The following is a 23693-nucleotide window of genomic DNA, read 5'->3' as shown; positions in this document are numbered from 1 at the left end:
TGCCTCCAGTCCAGCCGGCTGAGTGACTGTTCATGCCTGAGCCCATCATGGATACTGTTTGAGTTCTAGGCCCAGGCATCCCCAAAGGAGGCGATAACATAGACACTAGAAAAGGAGACCCATTGCTAGCTCTACACACAAATCTATCTACTTGGGCTCAGCTGAGGAGACCTTTTAAAAATATTTTCACCCAGAGACTGGCCTGGTGGGTCTAGCTGAATTGGCTGAGTAATTCACTGACAAATAGTTAATCATTTGTCAACAAGTTATGAGATGGTTTGTAGTGGTGTCAGTCTAGGCCTTCCAAGAAGCAGACACCTAGATGGGGTGATATATGCAAGAGATTTATGAGGGAAGCTTCTGTGAAGAGGGCAGGAAGGGAGAGGGGAGGGGGCTGGAAGAGCCATCAGTCTGCAGTGCACTTGTCAGGGAGAAGGAGGAAGGGTGCAGGGGGCGGAAGGAGACTTGGGGAAAGTGCCCTGGACCACTTGGAAGTGAAAGGAAGTCTGGCAAGGCTGTGGGGTGTCCTCGCATCACAGTGGGCCACCAGAGGACCTCAGGCTTCCAGGAGCAGGCCATCCCCTATCCCTGCTATGCTGTGTCCTTGGCTGGGAGCAGCCTGGGGAGGTGTGGCCTGGGCACAGCACAGCCGCAGATTTCAGAGCAGCACCTGGGGCTGCAGGGAGAGCGCTGGGAGGAACAATTCCATTGACACGGCCAGGTGGCTTTATGTGCAGCGACATTTAGAATGATTCTTAGGAGATCTGCGAGAAAAAGGTCCTCCCTCCAGGACAGTCACTCTGTAAAACACTTACTGATCATAGCCAGCTTGGCAACCCCCATTCTCTAAAATGACTGGGGTCTGGGGGCACCTGTGTGTGAACTTTCTTGATCAGGATTCCAAGTTCGAACTGTACCATCGTATCTGCTGAGTGCTGTAGTGTTGAGAGTGTTTGGGCAATGCTGAAATCACTCCACTCTGACTAAGGCCTTTACCTGAAGGCTCAGGTGGCAGGTCAGGACTGGGCACCAGGGCTCCTGACTTCCAATCCAGCGTTTCACTCAGTGTCTTCGAATATTTCATTTTCCCCTTCAGTTCTCATTGCTTGGGGGTGGTGTGTACCCCTGGAGACTTCAGTCGGGTTTGTGACTTTACGCCAGGCCCTGTGGCATCTAAGAGGAGTGGTTGCCCCATGTTGGGGAGGACTGTCTACACCCTCTTACCACTTCTCTGCAGCTTGCTGCACTCTGTTTCCTTTTCATTAGAATCCTTACCCAATTCTCCTGTGGCCCGGGGTCCTGTCTTGGTTCTAACTGTGAATTTGGCTGTGTCATCTCTGCTGCATTAGGCTCTCCTCTTTTGTCCCAGAGCCCCACCTGGCAGATCAACCAGGTGCTGTTTCCATGTAAGTCACCTGGGGCCTCTCCATCCTTATGATAAGAGACCTTGTCCCGGAAGGTTGGGGCCTGTGGTGTGGCTACCCATGGAGGAGAGAATCATGGATGTGCATGAAACAAGCTGTTGGGTTCAGAGGCCCTAAGATGCCTTCCAGCCCTCAGCATCCATGTACCTCTAGAACTTTATTTGTAGCAGGAATATACACTTGCATGTGGCACTGAGCTGAAGTAGAGAAAATGCATTGACTGCACACAGGGTAGGGGGTGTTTTGATTAATTAGGCGCCGAGCTCATGCCTGGCAGCGACTTCACTGCTCCTACTGTGGATCTGCTTTAGCATGTCAGCTGTTGCCCAGCTTTAAATATTACCTGCTCACCTGACAGAAAACTCGTGGTCCCTTCATTTGCTAAGGGCTAATATTTTACCCAGGGGATAAAGTGCTAGACTGTCAGTCTCTGGACCTGGGGAGACTGTGTTTGCACGGGGCAAGGAGAGCCTAAGGAGGGCTCCCTGGCCCTGCTTCCTCTGCATCGTCCTGGGAGGAAGTCTGTGTTTCCTGTGCCACCTCTCTGCAGTGGGAATGAGGATGGTGTAGTCTTTGCTCTTCTGGCACACTTTTCCACATGTAAGAAAATGGGGCATCCAGTTCTGCTTTAACTTTACTCTTATTTATAAGAAATTGAAGTCATTGAGATTTTTTGGTCAAGCAAGACAAGGCTGAAGACTAGAAAGTCTAAATAACAATGGCAGGACTCCACGTCTGTAGAGCCGAACAAATTCATTCTTTCAGCAAACAAGCCATTGCTCCTCCCTAAGGTTTTCTTGCTATCACCTCCGAGTTCCCCCTGAGTGCTTACTACATGCCAGGTGAGTGCTTCTTGCTATCAATCTAAGGCCCAAAGTGACCCTGAGACATAGATGCTATTATTAACCCCAGCTGGCAGGTGAAGCAATGGAAGCATGGAGCAGTGAAGTGACTTACCCAGGACGCCAGTAAACCGCAGAGCTAGGCTGTGCTTTGTGTGGTCCGGTTCCAGAAACCAGGCCCCTAACTCAACTTGTGCTGTACAGATGGGAGTCTGTTGAGCACATGAGCAGACAATTTTTCAGCTGCAGATGAGAAATGCTATGAAGGAAAAGTATGATGTGCCATGAGAAAATAAAATCGGGGCCCCAACTTAGTCTGGGGAGGGAGGAAAGACTTTCTCAAGGTTGTAACATTTAAATGGATACCTGCTGGAGGAGCAGGAGCAAGCTGGAGGGGTGAGGGTGGGCAAGCTGGCCATGTGCTGAAAGCAGCCCAGGCAAAGGCCGAGGGCTGGGCAGGGTGCTGGCACTCCACAGGACTGGAAGAGGTCCAGCTTCTTTGCTGAGAAAGAAGTGTGGAACAATGGAGAGAGATGAGGTTAAAGAGATTGGTGGGGGCCGGACTTTGAGGTCCATATTAAGGACTTGACGTGGGTCAAAGGACACTGGGAATCAGCTGGAGGGAGGGTTTGGGTGTATCAGAGCACTAGGGCCCCTGTGCAGTCAGAGGATCAGAGTGGGGCAAATGCAGAAGTGGGGAGGGAATGGAGGTGGAGAGAAATGTGTGGGCCAGGTGAGCTTTAGGAGGTAAAAGCTGTGGTGACACATACAGAGTCTCAGTGAATGTGAGCAAGAAGGACAGATGGTCATTAAACATGTATATAAAGCATTTATTCACCAATTATTCCAGTCCTAAGGTCATTCATTTGTCATTTGACAACTGTATTAAATTATGACAAGAGTGAAAGGAGGAATGGGCTGAGGTCCTGCCTTGTAGAGCCTTCCTTCTAGTGGTATCATTTCTTCAAAGGGATGCATTCTTCCACACTTGTAGAGGCCTTAGAAATATTCCTTCTGAGGAATCAGGGAACCCTGTATGTGTTTGGAGGATGCAGCAAAAAGGGAAGGAACTTCCTACCTGGGTGTCACTGTGTGTGTTTCTGAATATGTATGTGTACACCTATTTGAAGCCAGTTTGCAAAATCAGGCCACAAAAGTTCTGAGGAAAGTAAGTCCCAGGCAGTGTTTCTAGGATGTTGTAATAGTCCATAAGAAAGGAAGAAATTTGTCTGCTTACTTGAATTTAAAGGATGTGCTTGAAAAAGGAAACTACCTGAATTTACTAGATGTTTTGCCGTTGGGTAGATAGAACCTGCTCTAAATTTTGTTCTCACTGGCACTGGGCACCCATAGATTGCTCTGTGCTATCTCCAGCTATTATTATATCCTGCTAATGATAAAGTGGATCACTATTTATAATTTTCCAGTAGCCTCATGTTTGAAGCTGTTTTGAGCATTTCCTTCTAACTGGTAAGAGATCGTGGGTGGCAGGTCTCAGAACCACCGTTCCTGTGTTCATCCTCTCGGTAGCAGTAACAGCTTTAGGATAAGCCTGGAAGAGTACATCCTATGAGGTGTCACTATATTCAAGCAAAATGCACCTAAGTTCGAGGCATTTGATTCTGCAAAGTAACTATCTATTTGATAAACCAGAAAGGGAGGCAAGTCCTTTACTTAAAAGAAAGTATGAATGATGTCAGAGTCTTTGTCACCAAGCTATTGCCTTTTGAGTAGTATTGTTCCCATACCTGAGAGCACCTGACCCTGAGACAGCTGGAGGTCACCTTAAACGTCAGGGCCTTAGACCACTAGACAGAACCCAAGGAGGCCCAAGATGAACAAATGTGGGGCACAGCCTGTGAAGCTCACCCAATGCCTCAGAAATGCTTTATTGTAAAATTTCTCCTAGAAGTTTGATCTGCTCAATTCCTTAGTTAATTGCCATGTACTTTCTCAGTGGACAGTGTGGACAATATTTACTTGATTTGAATAAATGACTAGCAATATGCATAAGGAAGTGCCTCTTCAAAGTGCATCAGTTGATTAATGACTTTGGACAAGAATCACTTTACAGCTCTTTGCTGCTTTATTAGTCATTTTATAGTAATGGCTTTTTGTCACTTTAAAATGCAGTTTTCCTTCACATGCGTTTGGAGTGGTTAGCTGGTGAGCAGGTGACTACATTTACCCTGTGGCATTCGGTGACTTAGGCTTTGCAGGAAAAGTTTACGAAGCTTTTTGACAACGGGCCTGGAAAAGCAATGCCCAGTGACGTGTGGAATCACAGTGCTGCGTAAGCCCTTAGATATTTTCCCGCCAAGCCCCTGATGTTGCAAAGGAGGAAACTGAGGTACGGAGGTGACATTAGGCCTGCATGAGCTTCTCAGATGCTTCTGCTGTGCCTTCTACTATGCCAGGTGCTGGGGAAACACACAACTTTGGTCTCAAGTTACCTCCTAGCTGGTGAGACAAAGCTGATACATGTAAACAGTTAAAGGTTACATACAGCAAAAACAATGAAAGATGTTCACACGGCAATTTATCAAGTATGAACAAAGTGGTTGTTCTAATGTAACAGGTTGCGTCTGATAGCCATACTCCCCATCAGGTCTGCTCTGAGGCGGCAGAGCCGTGAGAGCATCCGCCAGTGTAAAGCTGGGCTGAGTGAGGAAGCACAAGGAACAGCTCATTTGTAAATGGCCCTTTCAGTTGTTAGGAGTCTGCCAAGTAATTTCTTTTTTCTAGACACAAACACAAAGAAAGGCCACCCTTCCCAGATGGCCTCACAGGCAGTTCAGGCCAGGTGTCAGCACTCTGGACGATGAGATGTGGGAAGGAATGGCTGTGCTACTTGCAGGTTGAACACAAAACTGTCTATATGTTTCCCTACTCTCTGCTTTCATCTTCACTGGTGACTTGTTCCATTCGGAACTGGATGGAAAGAACACATATCCCTGAGTCACTACTTATAGTAGAGCTGATGAGGGGAATTGCTTAAACTTTATAGGACATTGCATGATCAAAAACTAAATTATTGTGTTAAGCCTTTGAAACTTGGGGATTATTATAGAAATAAGCATTAATTATGTTTACTTGCAAACTGGCCAACTGGAACTGTTCAAATGCAAAGAATATAAAGATAACAAAAATGTTCATATGCAAATTATTCAAAGATCATGTTTAGTAACAATCAATTTTATTAATAAAATCTACAAACCATATTTAACTTAACCAAAAAATGGTTGTATTGTTGGGTTTTTTTCTTCTGAATTCCCTGTTATCTAAAAAAGTACTTAAAAAAAGTAACGCCCCCAAAAATGGCATTCTGACTCAGGGCTGAGAGTAGGGTACAAGTTTAGTTTTTGCTAGAAAATGTTCTGCATCATATGACGCTGAGTGAAAACAAACCATGTTTCCAAAGAGTGCACACTGATCCCATGGAAAAAATTTTACAGTGTCACTAGTGATGTCTCCCATGAGAACGTGTCTGGATTTAAGCACATATTTGCAAAAGGGTCGCTGAGCATTTGCTAAGTGCCAGGCACTGTGTTAGGCCTGTTGACTCACCCATGCTTTTTCATGTGATCTTTATAATACCTCTGCATGTCTCTTACATATGAGAAAACTCAAGCTTAGTTGGCTTTCTAGATATTCCTTCCTAGATTAACTCAGGGTACCACAGTCAGCCCTGTCAACAGATTGGAAATTAGGGTTGTTTCCCCTGCTGATCTGCTATTTAAGTGATTAGGTTGTAATAACAGAGGAGGTTGGGGAGGATACACCTCTAGCTACCTGGTACATGGCAATGTCCTCTCCTGTTTAGGGCCCAAAACCAACACAGGCATAACAAAGAAGCAGGTCTCCATATACCATCCACAAAACACGAGCTTTGTCATTGTCTCTTCAGAATGCGAGGGGAAGAATGGAGTATTTCTGTGAAGTTCTTTTCTCTATTAACATTTGCATATAACATGGTTTTCCTCAAGGAGTGTGGCTGCAGGTGCCACATGTGATGTTGCTTGTGTGAGTTTATCCTTCTCACAAGCCAGACTATGTCTCTTGCTGGCCCTGACACTGAACCCTAAGTCCTCATAGTTACTTCCTTTGCCTTGCATACTGAAAAAAGAACCTGTTAAATTATGCCTCAATTCCAAATCCATCTTAACATTCAGTGAACTGTCACATTATTGAAGGAACTCAGAATACATTTCTTAGATTATTTATTTACAAGGGACCATTCAAGGTCAGTCATCATCAGTGACATCCTTCATACTTTTGTTAATATTTTACCTACTTGTGCCTGCCACTGGAATGTTCAAACTCCTCCTCCTGTAGTGACCTGGAATTGTTTAAGGTAGATGCTAAGTAAATATTTTTAGTGGGGTTAAATCATAATCTTTTGCAGCCATCCATTTACTCCTTAATTCAGATTAGGTTTCAGAGCATTAGAACTGATGCTGAAAATGATTTTATCTTATGCCCTGAACCCACTTCCCTGTATTGTGTAAACGAGGATACTGCAATAGTTGTAACTTGCCTAGAATAATCCAGCTCATTGAGGAAATGCTGGGACGTGACTTTTCAGTTCAGTGCTCTTTGCAACTTAAAGTGCTGCCTCCAGTGGTCCAGTGGGGTTGGAGGATTGGAGGAAGTGGAACTTAAAGAAGGTAAGCTCTGTAGGGGAGAAAGCTCCAGGAAACGTCAGGAGAACAAAGTGGAACTGAGGGTAAGGGCAACAAAAACGAGGAGAGGCACGGGACTAGACACACAGGAAGGGAGGACAGAATTTCATTTAACTTGACTCTTGCCAAGGCCCAAACCAGTTACGGCAGACAGCATGTTCCAAAGACTGAAACAAGCTCTTCTATAGCATGACCTTATCATCCTCCCACCAAGGTGTGGTGTCTAACCCACGCCCTTGAATCTGGACTGGGCTATGACTTTCTAATGATGAATAGACTGTGTCTGAAGTGACATGTGTGATTTCCAAGGCTACATGGGAAAAGGCCAGGCAGCGTTTGTCCACTTCTCCTGGAACACTTGCTGGGGGAGAGCCAGCCTCCCCATGAGTACAAGTACCCTGAGACCCTTGCTGGCGAGGCCACATGTAGGACTCCAGTGGGCAGTTCCAACTGAGCCCAGCCTTCCAGTCAACCTGCCCAGGTGCCAGACCTGCAAGAGATGCTGTCCTGGAGCCCTCAATCATGCCATCTGCCAGCTGAACCACTCAGTGACCCCCCCCCCCCGAAGCTGAAGAATTGCCCAGTCAGGCCTAAAAGAATTCCTGATTCACATAACCTATAAGGTATTGTAGGATGGTTGTGGTTTTAGGCCATGAAGGTTTGGGGGCAGTTTGTTACACAGCAGCAGTAAGTGGAGCACTCGCTTCTCCTACGATCATAAGCATAGCACTCGCTCTTTCTCACCGAGAGACTCTCACTTGCTTTGCTCTGGTCATGTGAGTGCAAAGTTGTGTGCCCTGGTTTTCACAGGCTTGACTCGGAGGTCTTGTGGGAGTCAGGGAACCCCCACAAAGCCAGGGAGCTCCTGCCTGCAGTTGGATGTTGGGTTGTGTTATATTATGAGTCATGGCATTGTTTAATGGAAAAGCCACTTTCAATTCAGAGTGCAAGCAGGAATTGACTGATCTGAAAGGGGAGTTTAAAACAGTGCAAAATAAAAAGTTAGTCGTGGGAGAGGGAGCATGGGTGCTGAAGAGGATAGACCTAAAATGCTCAGGCCACAGAGAGAAACAATTGTATATATCACAGCCATTAAATTAATCAGGCGGCATAGTTCATGAGGCCTACTGAAAGAGTCTTCCTGTCCAAAAACTCATCCAGGTCCAGAAAGGTCCACAAGTCTCATTTTTGGGCTGAGGTTCTGAAAGTTTCAGCTGGAATAGGATCGGCAGGAGTACATATAGTACATTTTATTTCCAAAGATAGCTGCAGCAGTGCTTCTGGGCTTCCATGTGATGCTCCCAGCAAGTGGGGGATCTTTTCCCTGCCTTTAAATCTGTGCAGGCCTTGTGACTCCTTTGAAAGATAAAAAAGATAAAATGTAGTGGAAGAGACACTTTGAGACTTCTTAATCTAGGCATTAATAAGGCCCAAGAGCTTCCACTTTTGCTCTCTGGAGGAAACCAGCTTCCATGAAAGAAGCCCAACTGTCCTAAGATGGCCACACCATGAGCAGCTCGACCTTGCCATCCGGAGAGGCCACACAGAGGAGAGCTCAAGCTGAGTCCCGGCTTCCAGCCAACACCAACTTGCCAACTGTGTGAGGAAGGCCGTCTTGGAGGTAGATCCTCCAGCTCCAGTCAAGCCACCCCAGTGGGTAGCCCAGGGAACAGAGGTGTGCTGTGCCTGCACAACCTGCTCAAATGGCAGAATCATGAACAAATTAATGGTACTGCAGGCTTAGCCTGAGGTTCTGAGGTGGTTGGAGATGAAGAGATAAGCAAAATAGTAGGGAAAAGATATAGGCTGGCCTGTGGCATGAGGACATAGAGCAATGGGGATAAGACCAAATTCCAGGGCAGAGGCCACAGCATTGGGTCCAAAAGGGGCAGATGAGAGATAGAAAACCAACCCTAAATGGAGAGTCTGCATCAGAAATTAGACAAAGTGGAAGACCAGGGGACAAAGCCAGGGAGAGGATGCCTCAGACAATGGTAAACAAAGCAAGTTATTTTCTTTATAAATGTCAGACCAAAAGAGGTGGAGCCAAGATGGTGGCATGAGAAGAGCAGCAGAAATCTCCTCCCAAAACCACATATATTTATGAAAATATAACAAAGACAACTCTTCCTAAAAGAGAGACCAGAAGACACAGGACAACATCCAGACCACATCCACACCTGCGAGAACCCAGCGCCTCATGAAGGGGGTGAGATAGAAGCCCCAGCCTGGTGGGACCTGAGTGCCCCACACCCCAGCTCCGGGCTGGAGGAGAGGAGTCCAAGCAATGGGGGAGAGGGAGCCCAGGACTGCTAAACACCCAGCTCTAGCCATCCGGACCAGAGCACAGACACAGTGCATGTGTGGGGTCTTGGATACTAGGGAAACAGGACAGTAAGACCTGTGAGCAGGTCCCTGTGGCTGGTGCCCTGGGGACAAAGAAAAGTGAGTGCTTTTTGGAAGTCTAAAGGGACAGGGACCCCACTGCTGGATGGAAGCATCCGGGGACACTTAGTCCAGTAGCAGGGAATCTGGGGAACTCTGGGCACTCTAACCCCCTGGGCAGCAGGGAGCACAGAGGCCCCTCATGGAGATAAATAGCCTCCCGGTTGCTCCCCCTCCAATGCAGCTCCACCATATCAGAGCAGGAGCCCGAGGCAGGCCATGCCCACAGCAACAGCTGAGATAAACTCCATAGCAGCTGGGCAGGAATCAGAAGCCCTGTCTGTGTGCAGCTGTCCAGCACAAGCCACTAGAGGTTGCTGTTCTCCCAGGAGAGGAAGGCCACAAACCAACAAGAAGGAAAGTTCTTCCAGCTGTCACTCGCCCCAGCTCTGCAAACTATCTCTATCACCATGAAAAGGCAAAATTTCAGGCAGACAAAGATCACAGAGACAACACCTAAGAAAGAGACAGACCTAGCCAGTCTTCCTGAAAAAGAATTCAAAATAAAAATCATAAAGATGCTGACGGAGATGCAGAGAAATATACAAGAGCTAAGGGATGAAGTCTGGAGGGAGATTACAGATGCCCAAAGGGAGATTACAGACGTCCGGAGGGAGATTACAGAAGTGAAACAAACTCTGGAAGGATTTATAAGCAGAATGGATAAGATGCAAGAGGCCATTGATAGAATAGAAACCAGAGAACAGGAACGCATAGAAGCTGACACAGAGATAAAAGGATCTCCATGAATGAAACAATACTAAGAGAACTCTGTGACCAATTAAAAAGGAACAATATCCGTATTATAGGGGGTACCAGAAGAAGAGAGAGAAAAAGGGATAGAAAGTGTCTTTGAAGAAATAGTTGCTGAAAACTTCCCTAAACTGGGGGAGGAAATAATCAAACAGACCATGCAAATACACAGAACTCCCAACAGAAAGGACCCAAGGAGGACAACACCAAGACACATAATAATTAAAATGGCAAAGATCAAGGACAAGGAAAGAGTTTTAAAGGCAGCTAGAGAGAAAAACATCACCTATAAAGGAAAACCCATCAGGCTATATCATCAGACTTCTCAACAGAAACCTTACAGGCCAGAAGAGAATGGCATGATATATTTAATGCACTGAAACAGAAGGGCCTTGAACCAAGGATACTGTATCCAGCACGATTATCATTTAAATATGAAGGAGGGATTAATTCCCAGACAAGCAAAAGTTGAGGGAATTTGCCTCCCACAAACCACCTCTACAGGGTATTTTAGAGGGACTGCTCTAGATGGCAGCACTCTTAAGGCTAAACAGATGTTGCCAGAGAAAATAAAATCACAGCAAAGAAAGCAGACCAACCAAATACTAACTAAAGGCAAAAAATAAAATCAACTACCCACTAAAAGCAGTTAAAGGAAACATGAAAGAGCACAGAATAAAACAACCAACATATAAAGAATGGAGGAGGAGGAATAAGAAGGGAGAGAAGAAAAGAATTTCCAGACAGTGTATATAACAGCTCAATAAGTGAGCTAACTTAGGCAGTAAGATACTAAGGAAGCTAACCTTGAACCTTTGGTGACCACGAATTTAAAGCCTGCAATGGCAATAAGTACATATCTCTCAATAGTCACCCTAAATGTAAATGGACTTAATGCACCAATCAAAAGACACAGAGTAATAGAATGGATAAAAAAGCAAGACCCATCTATATGCTGCTTACAAGAAACTCACCTCAAACCCAAAGACATGCACAGACTAAAAGTCAAGGGATGGAAAAACATATTTCAGGCAAACAACAGCGTGAAGAAAGCAGGGGATGCAGTCCTAATATCAGACAAAATAGACTTCAAAACAAAGAAAGTAACAAGAGATAAAGAAGGACATTACATAATGATAAAGGGCTCAGTCCAACAAGAGAATATAACCATTCTAAATATATATATGCACCCAGCACAGGAGCACCAGCATGTGAGAAACAAATACTAACAGACCTAAAGGGGGAAATAGACGGCAATGCATTCATTTTAGGAGACATCAACACACCACTCACCCCAAAGGATAGATTAACCGGGAAGAAAATAAGTAAGGACACGGAGGCACTGAACAACACCCTAGAACAGATGGACCTAATAGACATCTATAGAACTCTACATCCAAAAGCAACAGGATATACATTCTTCTCAAGTGCACATGGAACATTCTCCAGAATAGACCACATACTAGCTCACAAAAAGAGCCTCAGTAAATTCCAAAATATTGAAATTCTACCAACCAACTTTTCAGACCACAAAGGTATAAAACTAGAAGTAAATTCTACAAAGAAAACAAAAAGGCTCACAAACAATGAAGGCTTAATAACATGCTCCTAAATAATCAATGGATCAATGAACAAATTAAAATAGAGATCAAGGAATATATGGAAACAAATGACAACAATAACACAAAGCCTCAAATTCTGTGGCATGCAGCAGAAGCAATCTTAAGAGGAAAGTATATAGCGATCCAGGCACACTTGAAGAGGGAAGAACAATCCCAAATGAATAGTCTAACATCACAATTATCGAAACTGGGAAAAGAAGAACAAATGTGGCCTAAAGTCAGCAGAAGGAGGGACATAATAAAGATCAGAGAAGAAATAAACAAAATTGAGAAGAATAAAACAATAGCAAAAATCAATTAAAACAAGGCTGGTTCTTTGAGAAAATAAACAAAATAGATAAGCCTCTAGCCAAACTTATTAAGAGAAAAAGAGAGTCAACACACATCAACAGAATCAGAAATGAGAATGGAAAAATCACGACAGACTCCACAGAAATACAAAGAATTATTAAAGACTACTATGAAAACCTATATGCTAACAAGCTGGAAAGCCTAGAAGAAATGGACAACTTCCTAGAAAAATACAACCTCCCAAGACTGACCAAGGAAGAAACACAAAAGTTAAACAAACCAATTACGAGCAAAGAAATTGAAACGGTAATCAAAAAACTGCCCAAGAACAAAACCCCCAGGCCAGATGGATTTACCTCGGAATTTTATCAGACACACAGAGAAGTCATAATACCTATTCTCTTAAAAGTTTTCCAAAAAATAGAAGAGGAGGGAATACTCCCAAACTCATTTAATGAAGCCAACATCACCCTAATACCAAAACCAGGCAAAGACCCCACCAAAAAAGAAAATTACAGACCAATATCCCTGATGAATGTAGATGCAAAAATACTCAATAAAATATTAGCAAACCGAATTCAAAAATATATCAAAAGGATTATACAGCGTGACCAAGTGGGATTCATCCCAGGGATGCAAGGATGGTATAACATTCGAAAATCCATCAACATCATCAACCACATCAACAAAAAGAAAGACAAAAACCACACGATCATCTCCATAGATGCTGAAAAAGCATTCGACAAAATTCAGCATCCATTCATGATAAAAACTCTCAGCAAAATGGGCATAGATGGCAAGTACCTCAACATAATAAAGGCCATATATGATAAACCCACAGCCAACATCATACTGAACAGCGAGAAGCTGAAAGCATTTCCTCTGAGATCGGGAACAAGACAGGGATGCCCACTCTCCCCACTGTTATTTAACATAGTACTGGAGTCCTAGCCATGGCAATCAGACAAAACAAAGAAATACAAGGAATCCAGATTGGTAAAGAGGAAGTTAAACTGTCACTATTTGCAGATGACATGATATTGTACATAAAAACCCTAAAGACTCCACTCCAAAACTACTAGAACTGATATCGGAATACAGCAAAGTTGCAGGATACAAAATTAACACACAGAAATCTGTAGCTTTCCTATACACTAACAATGAGCCAGTAGAAAGAGAAATCAGGAAAGCAACTCCATTCACAATTGCATCAAAAAGAATAAAATACCTAGGAAGAAACCTAACCAAAGAAGTGAAAGACCTATACCCTGAAAACTACAAGTCACTCTTAAGAGAAATTAAAGGGGACACTAACAAATGGAAACTCATCCCATGCTCCTGGCTAGGAAGAATTAATATCATCAAAATGGCCATCCTGCCCAAAGCAATATACAGATTTGATGCAATCCCTATCAAATTACCAGCAACATTCTTCAATGAACTGGAACAAATAGTTCAAAAATTCATATGGAAACACCAAAGACCCCGAATAGCCAAAGCAATCCTGAGAAAGAAGAATAAAGTGGGGGAGATCGCACTCCCCAACTTCAAGCTCTACTACAAAGCCATAGTAATCAAGACAATTTGGTACTGGCACAAGAACAGAGCCACAGACCAGTGGAACAGATTAGAGACTCCAGACATTAACCCAAACATATATGGTCAATTAATATTTGATAAAGGAGCCATGGACATACAATGGGGAAATGACAGTCTCTTCAACAGATGGTGCTGGCAAAACTGGTCAGCTACATGTAAGAGAATGAAACTGGACCATTGTCTAAGCCCATACACAAAAGTAAATTCGAAATGGATCAAAGACCTGAATGTAAGTCATGAAACCATAAAACTCTTAGAAAAAAACATAGGCAAAAATCTCTTAGACATGAACATGAGTGACCTCTTCTTGAACATATCTCCCTGGGCAAGGAAAACAAAAGCAAAAATGAACAAGTGGGACTATATGAAGCTGAAAAGCTTCTGTACAGCAAAAGACACCATCAATAGAACAAAAAGATACCCTACAGTATGGGAGAATATATTTATAAATGACAGATCCGTTAAAGGTTTGACATCCAAAATATATAAAGAGCTCACCCACCTTGACAAACAAAAAACAAATAATCCAATTAAAAAATGGGCAGAGGAACTGAACAGACAGTTCTCCAAAGAAGAAATTCAGATGGCCAACAGACCCATGGAAAGATGCTCCAGATTGCTACTTATCAGAGAAATGCAAATTAAAACCACAATGAGGTATTACCTCACACCAGTAAGGATGGCTACCATCCAAAAGACAAACAACAACAAATGTTGGCGAGGTTGTGGAGAAAGGAGAACTCTTCTACATTGCTGGTGGGAATGTAAATTAGTTCAACCATTGTGGAAAGCAGTATGGAGGTTGCTCAAAATGCTCAAAATAGACTTACCATTTGACCCAGGAATTCCACTTCTAGGAATTTACCCTAAGAATGCAGGACTCCAGTTTGAAAAAGACAGATGCACCCCTATGTTTATTGCAGCACTATTTACAATAGCCAAGAATTGGAAGCAACCTAAGTGTCCATCAGTAGATGAATGGATAAAGAAGATGTGGTACATATACACAATGGAATATTATTCAGCCATAAGAAGAAAACAAATCCTACCATTTGCAACAACATGGATGGAGCTAGAGGGTATTATGCTCAGTGAAATAAGCCAAGCAGAGAAAGACAAATACCAAATGATTTCACTCATCTGTGGAGTATAAGAACAAAGGAAAAACTGAAGGAACAAAACAGCAGCAGAATCACAGAACCCAAGAATGGACTAACAGTTACCAAAGGGAAAGGGACTGGGGAGGATGGGTGGGTTGGGTGGTATAAGGAGGGGGGAAGAAGAAAGGGGGTATTATGATTAGCATGCATAATGGGGGGGGAGAAAAGGGAGGGCTGTGCAACACAGAGAAGACAAGTAGTGATTCTACAACATTTTGCTATGCTGATGGACAGTGACTGTAATGGAGTTTGTGGGGGGGACTTGGTATAGGGGAGAGGCTAGTAAATATAATATTCTTCATGTAACTGTAGATTAATGATAACAAAAAAAAAAGAGAAAGAAAAGGGGGATTACTCTCTGATAGGATAAAACTAACTGCAAATCAATGATTAATGCATGCTTTACATATCCTTAATTTTGATCATTTAAAGGGTGTCAGATGATGAGCTATGAAAGTACATTTTTCTGATAATATTCCTTTCTCTTAAAAAAAAAAAAGCAGTTCCTGTGTGGTGATCTCCAATAAGTTCTTCACAATGGTATAAAGGTCATATCAAAGTGTGGGCAAAGGGTTTGTTTGTGTTTATACAGAGGATCAAAGCCTAATTTGGCTACCCAGAAAACGAATTAAGATACGATATGAAGAACTTCCAACATCAACATCCTCTGCAAGAGTCATTCCAGAAGATGATCATCAAAAACTTCAACAAAGATCCTGGCGCTGTTGCAGTTGTAGCTGCGTTCATCCCACCAGTTCCTGGACTTGCCATTGGAATGAAGAAGGAGATATCTAAGCTGGCCTGTGCATACAGTAGAACAACAAATTTGACTGGATCTATACTGTTGGAACTCAACCAAGAATTAGATGAAGTGCAAGTTGCAGCACTCCAAAATCGTGCGACTATAGACTATCTACTGTTAAAAGAACATATGGGATGTGAACAGTTCCCAGGAATGTGTTGTTTTAATTTGTCTGATTTTTCTCAAACTATTCAAATTCAGTTAGACAATATCCATCATATCATTGATAAATTTTCACAAATGCCTAGGGTGCCTAACTGGTTTTCTTTGGTTTCACTGGATATGGCTGGTAATTGTAGGTCTGCTTTGGTTATGTAGCTTTATTCCTATTATGTTAATGTGTGTATGCAATTTAATTAGTAGTTTAAAACCTATACATGCTTATGTTACTCTACAAGAAGATTTGTCAAAGAAATAATAAATCCTCCCATGTTTTCTTCCGTCTGCTACTTCTATAGCTTTTCTTCTTCCTTCCTGATTACAACCCTTTAGTAGAATTCGTGCCTCATATGAAAATTACTGAGTATCATAATTCTTCCAAGTGGTAAAGATACCTCAAGACAAATGCTGGGCATAGAAGCCACAGGGCATAAATCTGCAAAGAAGTAAAAAGCTAACCTTTTCAAAGAATATTTCTTCTCTCTCACTTACCAACTTTACATTTCCCTGTTTGGCCCCGAAATATGACTGGTTAGCCAGAGACGGGTAAGATTCCTCAAGGGAGGAACAACCTAAGACAGGCACAGTCGCAGGGGGGCCATCAGGTGAGAAATTGGGGATCAACAGAGGTGAGGCTTAGAACCTCACCCCCCAGTTTTGAGAGAAATCTTCTGCATCTGTGGATGTTTTGTTGCCCTTGTCTAGCTTGGATTAATACTTAGTCTATAGGCACAGACCTGATCATCTACATTTGTCCTCTTACAGCACTAAATTATGTTTTCTACGTTTATCTTGCATCTACCTACCACTTCCGCATTTTATTAAAAAAAAATAATAATAATAAGGGAGAAATGTGGGATTCACATATAAATCAAGTATAAAAATAAAACAAATAATCATATTTGACCTGATTGTTTATAGTTCATAATGCGTGATCAAAACCAAAGTTTCTGTGATATGACTGCCCTTGCACTGTTCACCATGTAAGAACTTATTCACTATGTAAGAACTTGTGCACCATGTAAGAACCTGTTTGTTATGCTTCAGAAGATTGGAGACTGTTGAGAATTAGGCTTGGGGTGGATTAATGATTGCGCATTGAGCATTGACTCCCCTATACAGAATTTTACTGTTGTTAACAACCATTTGATCAATAAATATGAGAGATGCCCTCTCAAAAAAACAAACAAACAAGAAAATGTCAGACCAAGGAGAATTTTCAGGTGTTTTTTGTTTGTTTTTTATTCTTTCATAGAAATTGTTTAAAGAATGTAAATACAAATACAAAATCAAACATTCTGAAACATCTGTGATTTTTAACAGGGTCTTGAAGCAAGTGTACATGCCCACCCTATGGGGGTTGTGGTGGTAGAGCCGTCTGAGATACAGCAAAGAGAGGTCAACCCCTGCAAACTCTTAATGGGTAACATTCTCATGAAATCTTAATGAAAGAGGCAAAAGAGATGATCAGGACCTTGTAATGAGTTGTTTATATACTAAGTTATATGTGGGTCTAATTTCTTACAAGGTCCCTGATATTCCCATCCAATCCTTTTGTTATCTTCATGAAGGTTTGAGTTGAAGAACCCTTCTAGGTACTATTATATAAAAACATTCAGGAAGGACCTACTATTGTGGTTTCTCATACTCAGAACTTGTAAAGAGCCAGCTAAACATCATCTTTTCCAGAATTATCTTAATTGTATTTATTTCCAACTGTGTGCACTATGTGGTGCATTAAAATAGGTAATAGTTATACACTATCAATTTGAAGAAGTTCGATTTATTATTCTACGCACCTCTTGCTTCAGTTATCACTGTTTAAATATCAGCTCTTTGTGTTGCCATATTCATGAAGAATGTTCTACATTTCTAGTCTCTCAGCAAAATCCATGCTGAAGACAATGTTTGCCCCATTCCTGAATGGAGCTGAGCCTAAGCTAAAGTAGGGAACACTTCGGGGGTGTTTCCTATATCTGCACTCCTCTTTACAATGTGCTGACCCTCTCCAGAGGGAAGACAGGACCATCACGTCCCCAGTAACTAACCCCAGTCCTCCTGCACCAGCTGATACCTGCTCCCTCTCATGTCCTTCCAGCTCCTGGACCAACCCTTTCCCAAGAATACTAACTCATCCTGGTGGTGAAATATTATGCAATATATGCATTTCTGAGCCATTTTTGTTGACATGGTGACATACTCACAGTATCACTTATTTTTAAAAGAATACAAAACCATACAATATCCACACTATTAAAAAATGTAATAGCGGTGAAAATAAGAGGGAGGCAAAGAGGGAGGGTAACAGGGAATTCCTATGGAGTTTGGTCAGTTCGCTGAAGTATTTTTCTTCTCCCTTGTTGACAGGATACTGTAGATGTCAATCATTCCTTAGGGTTCAACTGGGGACCTCTGGAAAACGAACGACTGACGTTTGTGTTTCTCCACCACGTGAGTAAGGGATCCGACTCCTGGCCCTCTACCCCACCTCCACCGAGTACGTGCATGTGCATCGTCCAGGGTCGGCCTCGCTCTTAGGATTAGTTTGGAAGCCTGTCAGAGAGGCTGAGCCGGTTCCGAAGAGGCTGCTCCGGTCCCGCAACGCAAGAGGGCAGTATTTCAACAGGCCTGAGCTTTGGGACGCATCGGAAAGTGTGCTTCCATTATCTTCAGCAAAAAGCCTGTTGGACTGATTATTTCAGCTTAAGAATTTTAGAGTCCGGGGGCGTATGCATTTTAATGACTCCAGGGAACGGATCAAATTAAACACATTATCCCGGATTTTCTCCCTTCGCCTGCTCCCACTCGTCTTCTCCAGGGCGTTTTGTCTGCGCCGCGTGGGGCTCAGCCCCGTGCCAGAAATCAGCCCCGTTGCAGGGCCGCAGCCTTTGCTAAAGAACCAAGGGCCAGAAAAACTTGTCCTGGCGCAAAGCCTCCAAGGTCACCTTACATCGGGGTAAATTTAGGAACCTCTGAAAGTTGCGAGCTTAGCCAGTGTCTTCAGCTGGGCAAAGAAACCAGACCCCGCAGCTTGCACATTCTGCAGAGGGCTGCACACTGTTCTAGGAGCTTTACATATATAATCTCTAATCTTCCCAAAAGTCTTGCAAGAAAAATAGTATTGCCATGTGACAGATGAGGAAACAAACGCAGAAGTTAAAAAACGTGCCCAAGGTCACGAAACTAGTAAATGCTCAGTTGGCACTCATACCAGCACGCCCGGTCCCAAAGCCCAGAATATATATAGCATCTCTCTAAAGCTCTTATCCCTGTAAGCATCCCACAGACACTTGGCCAGAGCCTGAAGTGGACACATTAAATGATTTCCGTAGTTGGGAGCAGAAGGCCAGGCTTCTATGGGTGCCTTGAGTGGTAACCTCAAGTTCTATTCCCTCTCTATCCTCCTGGACAAGCTGGCATTTAATGGACCGGTGCTCAGTGCTGCACAGCACAACTTAATTGCATTTAATTAAATTCCATTATCCCTTGGGTCATATGACAGATTTAGTCATGATTTTAAAGAAGTTTGTTTCTGTCTCACCTTTATATAGCAGTTGTTTTTGCCCAACTTCTTGTTAAAACACTCTCAGAAGCCCATAAGTGTTGTAATTGCTTCTTCAGCTTTATTCTCAGTGATAAGTTGTGATCTTTTTAAAAAGGCAGAACTAATCAATCAAAACAAACAGCTTCAATCTGATTTTAGAGCAATCTGCATGATAAAAGTTGGCTAAGGAGAAATAATTTCCTATCACAGTGGGATAACATGCAAATGCAATGTAAACCCCAGGCTCCCTCACCTCACAGAAAGTCAGAGAAGTGCCAAGCAGAATGTGTTTATGAATGGGGATGCCAATGGTGTTATATTTTCTCTTAGGTTATTCTCAGTCTCAGTTTCATAAGGGACAAAATAGCTCTAAACATTTCTAAATATTTCACTCCATATGGCAAACCCCAAACTTAAAAATACCTACCAACTGTCCACAGAGGTTTTTAAAAGTACAATACAGAATCAATTCTATTGGAAAGTCTCAGGAAAAATGGGTTAAAATATGGGCTGCCTGCCCTGCAATGTAGTTGAGTCTATTCATGCAAATGCTAGACAGTTATTTGCTGGCCATGTCATGGAAGGTGTCACACTTGGTAGAAAGCTGGACCAGAGGACCCCTAGGGAAGGTTCCATCAACACTCAAATTCTTATAAATGAAGCACATGAATGGCAGTTGCTTGTAAGCTTAATGAAGTCCACCACATTGTACTGTGAAGACTTAGGACCTCGACCTAACCCTCTCGTGGTGTGTCAGAGGGCCTTTCAACCTTGTCCAGACTCTCTTTCCAACTTCTGCAAACCAAGACAGGCCACAGTCTTTGGATAATACTTCAAAGAGGAATATGAAAAGCTACAGTCATTAAACCTGGGTCACCATTGGGTTAGGAAATGGTAGCTATACCTAAAATGAAGAAGCCCCATAGCTGTCCTCACTACCTTGAAAACCAGCTTGTATGTGACATATGCAATTCTGTCAGCACAAATCCTATCATTCTTTCTTTCAGCTGTGAGCCCAGAAGCTGTCCCTTTAGCAAGGGGATGGCTGGGCTGATGTGCTGGTGTTCCCTGCCGAGGCTCCGACACTGCAAGTTTGTGGGTTCTTCTGCATGTGCTTCTGGAGCAGCTGGCCCCACATAGAGCGTTGCTACACATTTCAGCCACCATCATCCTTTCCCTCACCTGTTTCTAAGAAATAGTTCTTGAGTGTTTACTATGTGCCAGGCACTGTTGTAGGTGCTCAGGGTACAGCAGTGAACAAGACGAGATGCCTGCTCTCACAGAACTTACCTTCTAGTGCCAGAGACAGTAAAATAATGAATAAATAAGGAAATAATTGGTATGAAGAAAATAAAACATGAAGGTGGGAAGGTGAGGTCCCAGATAACTTCTTTAGAATGGCTGGTGAGGGAGAGTGGCTGGAATGACGAGGATGCACAGATTTGGGCGAGAATGTTCCAGGCAGAGGGAACAGCAGATTCAAAGGCCGTGGAAACCTCTGTGCGCTTGAGAGCCATACAGACCAGTGGGGCTGCTGCGTCATGAGGGAAGAAGGCTGTGGTATGGAATGAGGCTTGGCAGCTGTGCTGTAACTGGAGAGTGGTTGCATCTGGACAGCACGTTGACTGTATAGTTATCTGGAGAAAGAGTATTTCAGGAAGCCGCAGATGCTGACCCTACTGCTTTGATCTGGACCTTATTCAGGGCGTCTTTAGGATCCAGCCGTAATTACAACAGGTGATAGGAATAGCCAAAGTAAAGTGCCTTTAGGATGATCCGTCATGTGTAAGCCTTGAATCTGAAAAGTCAGCTGGGGGATAAAAACCACATGTGGCTCTTGTCCTTCACCAACTTTGACAACCCCACCAGGCATCCGTTTTCTCTGGGCTTGTAAGTGCGAGGACAGTATTTCAAGATCTCCCAATCACCATTAATTTTTCCCATACCTGTGAAACATATGAGGATTTCCTCAGAGTTCCATCAAAACACACCCTCTGCTCATCTGAACAGTTTTAAAAGATCATATTACAGCTAACTAAAGAATAGCCAAGATGGGGAATGACATTGAAGGCTGGGATTTTAGTACCTGCTGCAGCCTCTGGCTCTGTGGAAACTTCTTAGTTTTGGAAAATGTCTTTGAATGAGAAACACTGAAAAGGCATGTTAAGGAGCTCCACTGGGACATGGTGCTCTGGGGGGAGGGTGTTGAGACACCAGGGGCCAGCTCACCCACACCTGGAGCAGAAGCAGTCCAGCTTAGTCCTGTCCTTCCTCTTCCATCTTCCCCAGTGGCAGTGTCATTTTAGAAGTGAGTGTCCTGCTCGGCCTCTGCCCTATATGCGGGTCTAGGCTGCCAGCCAATCCTGTCAAGTCAGCCCAGGTGATGGTTCAGCAGCTTGGAGTTGAATCCCATTCCCGCTTCTAATAAACAGTGTGTCTCAGACATTCCCAGCCATAGTGTCTTTGTTTGTAAAACCTCCTGACTGACTAGGACTGGATGGTTGACGGCTTCCCATGTGTGGGATGGCTCTAATGGATGTGTGTTTAGAAGGATTATGAAATCCCCTTTGGGGCAGTGTGGGCAAGCCTGGGTACTGACCTAGCATCTTGAAATAATTATCTCAGTGTAATTTGTAGTTTCCTGTATGTCTGGAACCTTCTCCCAGTTAGGAGATCCAGATAGACAGAAAAAGAAATGGTTAATATTCATTTTTGTTTTCCTTTTGTTTATTTCCATATTAGGTCCTTAAGAATCACAAAGAAAGACCCTGAGGGGACTAGAGCATAGCACATGTCATCATAAAGATGAAAAGAAATGGAAGAAGAGGCTGACCACCCTGTCTTCCTCCCCAGAAAAGAGTGTGAGGGTGGGGGGCGGGGGGTAGAAAGCAGAAGGAGGTACTGGTCGCAGCTGTGGAGGCAGCTGGAGGCTATATAACAAGGGACTGATAGGGGATGGCAGCAGCTGCTGCAGAGAGAAGCAGAGCTCTCCACAGGCTGCCGCCTACCCACTGACTGCAGCTCATCCTTGGAGGGACACCCACTGGGATCCCGGGTGTGGTCACACCTCCTCCCAAACTGTCCTTTGTGGGACAGCTTCTGCCCTTGTCACCGCTGCAGCGCACTAGTGAGCTCTTCCCTCATGAAATTGAACAAGGGACCTTGACTTATGGAGAGGTGAGAGGTATAGAAAAAAAGTTCCAAGACCAGTGTGGGTCTGGATGGTGGTGAAAATAGGCCTTATTACACATTCCTTGTGATCAGTTTTGATTGGCATCAGCACAGGAGGGTGACTGAGCTTGTGGAAGTCCAACACACAGCATCCTTCTCCCCTCCATTTGGAGCACAGTCCCAAACCTTTAAGAGACAGACAAGCAGTTGGCTTTGGGTAGTTCAAAACACAAGGTTTTGATTGATAGGTTTTAGACCTTAGATGGAATAAGCCTGGGTCACATGATTTTTTCTTTTACCCTGGGTGTTCATATGGCTGGCTTTTATAGGTACACAATTGACTTTATGGGTGAAGTTGGGCTGGCAAACTTAGGGCTTAGATTTTAGTAGGCACAGGTAGAGGGGACTTTTGGCCTAGCTGCTAATGACAAGTTTATCCACAGGCAAGCAGCTGCTGGTACTCAGGCAGGGCAGCAAGTGCCAGTCTTACAAACGTGCAAGCCGTGTAGTGGCCTCAGTAAACAGAGGGAGCTGAGGCAAGGTGTGGATGAGATGGACAAGACAGTGCTTTCCTGTGTCAGCTTGTAGGTATAGGGAACAATTTTTGTGTGGTTGCCTGGCTGCAAATCTACAGTCTAAGATTTTGAAAAGCAAAAGAAGCTACATTTCATGTGTTCTAAAAATATTTCATGTGTGAGGTTTTAGCTTTAAAATGATATGCTAGGCATAAATAGGCAGGGTCAGATCAGCCACACAGCTTCTGCTCCTTATTTAGACTATTTTGAAAACTCAACAAGGCTATTAGGGACAGAGAGGAACATTACATAATGATTAAGTGGCCAATTCACTAAAAGGATATAACTATCCTAACTAGGCGTGAACCTAATAGTAGAGAGTCACAATCCATGAAGCAAGGGCTTATGGAACCAAAAGAAGAGGCTAATCCACAATAATAATTGAAGATTTCAACATACTTCTCTGTAATTGGTAGAAAAAGTAGACAGAAAATGAGTGAAGACACAGAAAATTTAAACATTACTCGTCAAGTTGACCTAATTGATATTTATAGAATACTTCATTCCAAAATAGCAGAATATATGTTTTAAAAACAGCAGACATGTGTTTTCAAACATGGAAGACCCTTCAAGACTGTGAGTCGTAAAATAAGTCGTGAAAAGCTTACAAGTCTCAAATTCATA

General features: G+C 43.3%; 1 long non-coding RNA gene across 1 annotated transcript; it reads left to right on the top strand.

The window, feature by feature from the left end:
• Positions 1–1865: 1865 nt before the first annotated feature.
• On the top strand, positions 1866–21761 carry LOC140843106 (uncharacterized). Its single transcript, XR_012120586.1, has 3 exons — positions 1866–2266; positions 18147–18230; positions 20331–21761. It is a non-coding gene; the product is annotated as an uncharacterized lncRNA (long non-coding RNA).
• Positions 21762–23693: the final 1932 nt, after the last annotated feature.

Source organism: Manis javanica, chromosome 8, assembly GCF_040802235.1.
Source record: "Manis javanica isolate MJ-LG chromosome 8, MJ_LKY, whole genome shotgun sequence".
NCBI classification, from domain to species: domain Eukaryota; kingdom Metazoa; phylum Chordata; class Mammalia; order Pholidota; family Manidae; genus Manis; species Manis javanica.
The sequence above is the reverse complement of the archived record's forward strand: the minus strand, read 5'-3'. Positions and strand labels throughout refer to the sequence as shown.